Source organism: Saccopteryx bilineata, chromosome 3 (genome assembly GCF_036850765.1).
Source record: "Saccopteryx bilineata isolate mSacBil1 chromosome 3, mSacBil1_pri_phased_curated, whole genome shotgun sequence".
Taxonomy (NCBI): Eukaryota; Metazoa; Chordata; class Mammalia; order Chiroptera; family Emballonuridae; genus Saccopteryx; species Saccopteryx bilineata.
Window position 1 is genome coordinate 14055646 of NC_089492.1, and position 6793 is coordinate 14062438.

Consider the following 6793-nt stretch of genomic DNA (forward strand, 5'->3'; position numbering starts at 1 on the left):
GGGGGAAATGAGATGCCCAACTTGACGGACAGTAGGAGCATTTCCACACACAATTAGAAAGTCCTGACACGGACTAGCGTTTCTAGAAGGCCTCCTTCAGACTGAAGGAGGGAGGACACCCGAGGCGGAAGCTCCTTATTCCATGGCAGCATGGAAAGTGGCTGCACATTGCCCATCTCTGCAGCCCTTCCGCGTGGCCAGGAGAGTAGGCAGGCATGGAAGTCTTGGCCTTTATCTCGTCCAAAGCTGTCCTAAGAAGCTAGGACAGCCAGAGGCACGTTAGCCACGTGCCACGATTGCAATGCGTTAGCCACGATTGCATAATGTCCCATCCTATGGAGATGGCACAATTTTATATATCATTCCCCTATTGTGGGCAGTTGGGGTTTTAAAAGTTACTTGCAAACCTGATGCCAGGGGAATTGCTATGTAAGTGTGCTGTTGTAGGTGCTAGTATAAGCCAGCACGAGAAGCTTCTATTTGGAGGCGTACACCTTCACAATTATGCTCTGTAGGTAGTGGCTTTTTCCAAAGGCCTTCCTGGGCAGAGGGCTGTGGAGTCGGAGGATGCTGGCAATATGTCCCACAGGACTTGAATAATTAGTCTGATCACAGGCTCCTAATAACATATGTGGGCTGAGAAGACAGGGCATCAATCAAACATGACAGGATGTCTGTCAACTATGAGTAAATGCCTCTAATCGTGTAAGGGAGGAAGGCCAGCTGGCTGAGCTAAGCGTTTGTTGTCCCTCATTCCTGGGCAGCACCCTCACCCCAGGGCCTGCTCTGGGCAGTGTGTGGAGCCAGGCCGCAGAGCTGAGGATGGCGGCCGGAAGCCAGCACATGCCGAACTCCTCCACATCCCAACGGGCTCTTCTGTTCCTCTTGACTTATGGGTGGCCTTACCCAGCAGTAAAACTCATCCTTCCCAAGCACTTTATTTTTAAGACTATTTTTAAGAGCAGTTTTAGGGTCACAGAAGTATTAAGAGGAAGGTGACCGATCTGCCATCTACCTCCTGTCTCCCAACATGCACAGCCTCCCCATTCTCGACATCCTCACCTGAGTGGTACCTCTGTGACAATCGATGGACCCGCATTGACACGTCATTGTCTCCCAGCGCCGGCCGTCCGCATTAGAATTCATTCTTGCTGGTGTGCATTCTCTGGGTTTGAACAAATGCATGATGACATGTATCCATCATTACAGTATCATATATAATGTAGTTTCACTGCTCTAAAACTCCTCTGTCCTCTGCCTGTTCATCCCTTCCCTGCTCTCTTACCCAAGTAGTTTTGTTTTCATTACACAGATGGCTTTGAAAAGTGCTGCAGCACTTTTTCACAGGAGGAAAGAGGAAGATAATATAGTGTACGCACAGTGGATTGTCTCTTTCACCCACAGACCGCAGAAGTGTGTTGTCTTTGTGAGTGAAATTGTGCCCCAGAAACTGTTTCCGTCTGCTTAACCCTTCAGAGAGTTCCGTGGAAGGAGGTGGGTGTGAACGTGTGGGGGGTGCGGTAGGTGATAGACCCACCAGTGACAGGGCACCTGTGCAAATGGTAATCATTTCTATATATGTATAAATCAAACCATCAAGCTATACAACTTAAACTTACACAGTGATGAATGCCAATTATTTCTCAATATAACTAGAAAGATTATTTGAAATATTGGCCAAAAAAAAAAAAAAAAGACCTTGTTTGTAGCACTTGGCAATTTCTGTGGTGTAAACACTCCTACTGTGGCCAGTTTCAAGCTTCTAATGTGATGTCATTGAATGCAGAGTTGTAAAGAAGTGAGCAATAGTACACTATTATATAGTATGTTCACCATATAGACACAATAGACAAGAATAACCTCAAGACCAGTACTATAAAATGTAGTACTATAATTAAGATACATGTTTTGATTTTTTGCTACCTTTAAAAATATAATTTATTTGGATCTAAGTTTATATAACTTAGTTTTTAATATTGGCTGTGTTTAATAATCAAGCCACGAACTTGTTGAAAATTTAACAGTTGGCTCTTGTGAGCTAGTACAAGCAGCTTCCACACTGCACTGCTTCTTGGTCACTTTCCTCAACTTAGATATGTGATCATTTCACAGGGGAGACCACCACACTCATGTTGATTAATTGGATTTGAGATGGTAGGAACCCTTGCCTATCCGTCTCTTCCATTTGGCTTTTCCTGAGTTGCAGCCTTTATAACGAAGTGGTAGTAAACTGTGTCCTGACAGTAATGGGAACAGGCCTCATGCATTTGCAGAGGCTCAGGGCCCTGGTTAGTGTGCCTTTCTCCAGATGTGAAGGCCTTTTGAGAGTTCTGCCCGTGTTCTTGATTCTAGTGGGATGTCGACATCATGGGTGACCACTAGGGTCCAAAGCCAGCTGATAAGAATCCTGCATTTAAATACAGCATTCTGACCTGTGGTGGCGCTGTGGATAAAGCAGCGACTTGGAATGCTGAGCTTACTGGTTCGAAACCCTGGGGCTTGTCTGGTCAAGGCACATGTGAGAAGCAACTACTATGATTTGATGCTTCCTGTTACTCCCTTCCTTCTCTCTGTGTCTCTCTCCTGTCTCTAAAAATCAATAAATACAACATTCCAACACTGACATTAGCTTGAACAGTTTTTTCTTTAATATAAAATGAAGGGTTATAGATCCTTGCAGGCCTTCCTCAAGGCGTATCTTCAATGAATATCACTGTTGGTCAAATAAGTTTGCAAATATGATGTATATGTTTGCTCGCTTATAGTTTGCATTGGGCGTGGGGGACAGGCTGTAAGCAGGCAGGGTTGTTATAGCCTAAGGCTTAGTTTTGTTTGTTTGTTTGTTTTTCTAAGGCTTAGTTTTAAGACTAAGCTTTTCCCCACACCTTGACTTGCATGATAGGGGGTGGTGCACTCTCATGAGGAATCCCATTTATGCCTCAGATAAGTGACTTTGTATCAGAGACTTCCCTGTTTGTATGTTGGATTAAAGGTTTTGATTTCTACACTATAAAATGGGGCAGACCATAAACTTGCTCTCTCTCGGTTCCTGAGATTAGCATTAGAGAGTAGAGCAGAGAAAGGCCATGTGGAGGAGAGGAGAGCAGAGAAAGGCCACATGGAGGAGAGGAGAAGCAGCCAAGATGGTGGAGTGCTGAAGGAGAAGCCAGCTTGTGCAGAGTTTGTGCAGAGAGAAGGAGATAGGAAACAGAGGTGAATAAGGCTGGTGAGGTAGAAACTTTTGATTCTAGGAAACTCGGATAAGTCAGTGGCTTTGGGAGCCATGAATGGAAAGGGAAGTGTTTTCCCACTGTGTGTATTTCTTGCCCGCCGGGTGCAAGCTAGGATTAAAGCTAATGGCTTACCAGTTCTTGGCTCCGTTGTTTCATTACTGTCTGTCCGAATCAAATGCGAACCTGCATGGGCCAGGTGGCTGTGATAGTGGCTGTGGCTACTGGCCATACAATCACTCACTATTCAGAATATAAATGTAAAGTATGAGATTGTGATAAACTATGAAGAGCAAAATTATTGCTTGGATTATTGTTATTCTGATGATTTATTTCCAGATTTGTTAGTTCAGAGAAGTTTGACATTAAAGAGATTATTTTCTTCCAAATAATTCCTGCATATCCGCTGGGCCAGCCAGCCTGGTTTAGTCATTTATGAAACATTGAGTGCCTCCCACGTACTGGTCCCTTGTGTGGGTTAGTGCTTAAAACTAGTACCTATGAGATGCTTTGGAATTTTTAAAGAGCCTTCTAGTTGTCACCGAAACACAGCAGAGTGGTCCAAAGACAGACTCAGGTCAGACAGACCTGGATTTGAATCATCACTTATAATAATGTGACCTTGGATAAGGTAGTTAATCTCTGTTTCTCAGTTTCCATAAAAATAGTACCTATCAACAGTGTGAACATAAATGAGATATGCATGAGAAGCATGTGCACAGAACCTGGTAAACAGCAGGCTCTCAATTCAAACAAACAAACAACCTGAAGTAGGTAGCAGGTAACACTATTTTCCTATTGGGATGAGTTAGCTAAGAGGTTAGTGACTTGTCCATGGTCACACAATCAGCAAAGGACAGAGACAGGACTGAAATCCAGACGGATTCCTCTATAGCATGTAGAAGGCTGACTTTATTTAGTACACACACACACACACACACACACACGCACACACCTATTCACATCAGAATAACAAATGGGAAATGCTTCACATGCTGTTTAGTCACCCTCTTGTCCCCAAGCCCAGTGTGCCAAAATTTAAAAAATTTCCCAGGCTTATGACTGACGGACTGACGAGTTCTGCTGGGCTTGACCAAGATATATTATCCTTGCCATAGTTTCTTTATCTGCAAGATGGTGTTAACAAAACTGCCTCCTAGTTAACATAAGGATTAATTACATCTTTGCAACGCGCTTTGGATTTCTTGAAGAAAGACGCCACATTCACGGCAGGAATCCCAGTGGGATGGTATTCCTATGTGACTGTTGTGACAGAGTGGTATTTGAATCATCAGTCCCCTGTCTGTCAGCATCACTCAGTGGCACAGTGCCAAGCTCAGCGCTAGGCAACACTGTGCCCTTAATTGCTGGTCTTTCTCCAACTTTTTAAAGTTCTTTTTTAAAATTTTTTTATTTTTAAGAAGATAAACAATAGGAAACATTTCAATAATAGCAGAAAAGACACAGTTAAGGTCATCTTTGCTACTTCCCAGTCTATCTAAAGTTTGTGACATTGAACCTGTTCCTTTCCAAACAAACCTTTCTACATATTTTTTAAATTATTTGTTTAAAACACATAGTACATATAGTTGGTACAAAATTTAAAAGGTAGAAAAGGATATGCAATAAAATGTCTCCTTCCCACTCTGTCTCCCAGCCTGAGTTTCCCTTCCCAGAGGTAACCACTGTTTCAACCAAATACTGTGTCTATTTGTGCACGTGCCTTCTGTACGATACAACCATGTAAGAGCGTGCACATCATACATAACTCTTCTACTCCTAATGCTGTTATTAAAGATGGTCCCATTTTGGGGTACACAGTTTTTTTCCTAATAAAGATTGCATAGTATTCAATTATGTGGCGAAACCATAGTTTATGATATTTCTTATTGACACATATCCAGCTGTTTCCAAACTTTTCTTTCAAAAAATGAAGCAATGACTATATTTGTACATTTCAAAAGAAGTTGGGGTCTAATGCTTAAATTTCTAGAAATGTATTTAAATATTGCAAAACTGCTTGCCAGGAAGGCTGTACCAGTTTATATTCTTATCAATAATTCATGAGAGTGCCTACTTCCCCCACATCTCTACATTTTTCCTAGAATTTGGCCTGTTATCATTGCTTAATGTTCACCCTCTTACACACAGCCCTGCTTGGCTTTGAGCCTATCACAGAAAATTTAAATTTTATCCAAACTCCACCATTTCTCATAATTCAATAATGACTCTATTCTCTTTTGTGCGATCTCTCTCGCTGCAGGAAGAGAATAAATCCAACTGGACTACAGGTGTGTTCCTAGTGGTCTTTATTGAATGGCTTAATTCATCTTAAACTGTAGGACCTGCATCTGAAAAGTTCTACTTGTATTTTTTTTGAATTCTACTAAAAAAATGCATTCTCATCTATTATAATTTAAGTCCTACCTGATGAACAGATCAATGATTTTCAACCTTTATCATCTCAGGGCACACGTAAACTAATTACTACAATTCTGCAGCACACAAAATACTGTAGGTATAATTTTGATTCATTCACACCAGATAGCTATTGGTGTTGGCTGTTGTCATTTTTTATATGACAATCTAAGGGAAAAGAGCTCGGTGCCTCTGACTAAACAGTCAGGTATTACATATTTTATAAATTCTTGTGACACACCGGTTGAAAATTGCTGAATTAGATTAATAGTCAAGATCATTTTGAAACTGAAAAGGTTGGCTCTTGTGGCCTGTACGAAGTAAAATGCAGAGACAGGGACTGAATCTTTATAGGTGCTTTATTCAGATGGCTGTTTCAACCAAATACTGTGTGGGTTTGTACCCTAATAACTGTCTTAACATTTTAAGACTGGCTTTTTTATATAAGAAGAATTAAGGGGTGATTAAGGGGTCTGAAACATAGGGAAAAGGTTTGTTGTTGCTAGGTCTTCATGGTCCAGTTGGGCATTTCAGACGCCAGTTTGACGGATGAAGTTCTCTTGACAACAAATGGTTAATTGCTTGCCTTCCAGTTCTCCTGACAAATAGTTAAACTGTTTGCAGATCTCCCAAAACAACTATTTACTTGCTTTAATCCCTAACCCATCAGTTAAGACTTAAAACTTAGAGCATTAAACACTAAGCCTATTGACTACAACTAAAGCTAAAAACTTAAACTCAGAGAGTTCCCCTATTAATTTCTGCTCTCAGTTCCTTCAACATTACAGGTTAGTTAGAGTGACTGTCTTCTCTGCATGAAAAACTCCAGATCTTTGCCTGGAGGGCTGGCTCAGCTCACCTCCTCCAAGAAGTTCTCTCTGACTATTTTCATCTAAAGTAGCTATTTCTCCCTACACTCCCCCGCTGCCACCCCATCACTCTATCCCATCATCCTATTTTATTTAACATATTTTTCTTATTACTCTCTTAATTTATCTTGTTCAATTGTTTGTCTTTCTAACCTCATGAGAATGTAAGCTCCAGGAGCGAAGGTACCAACCACGACAGCTCTGACAGCCGCAACACCTCCGGTGTCTAGGACCCTACCCCGCACTTAATAAGTCTTCAACAACTTGTAATAAGTC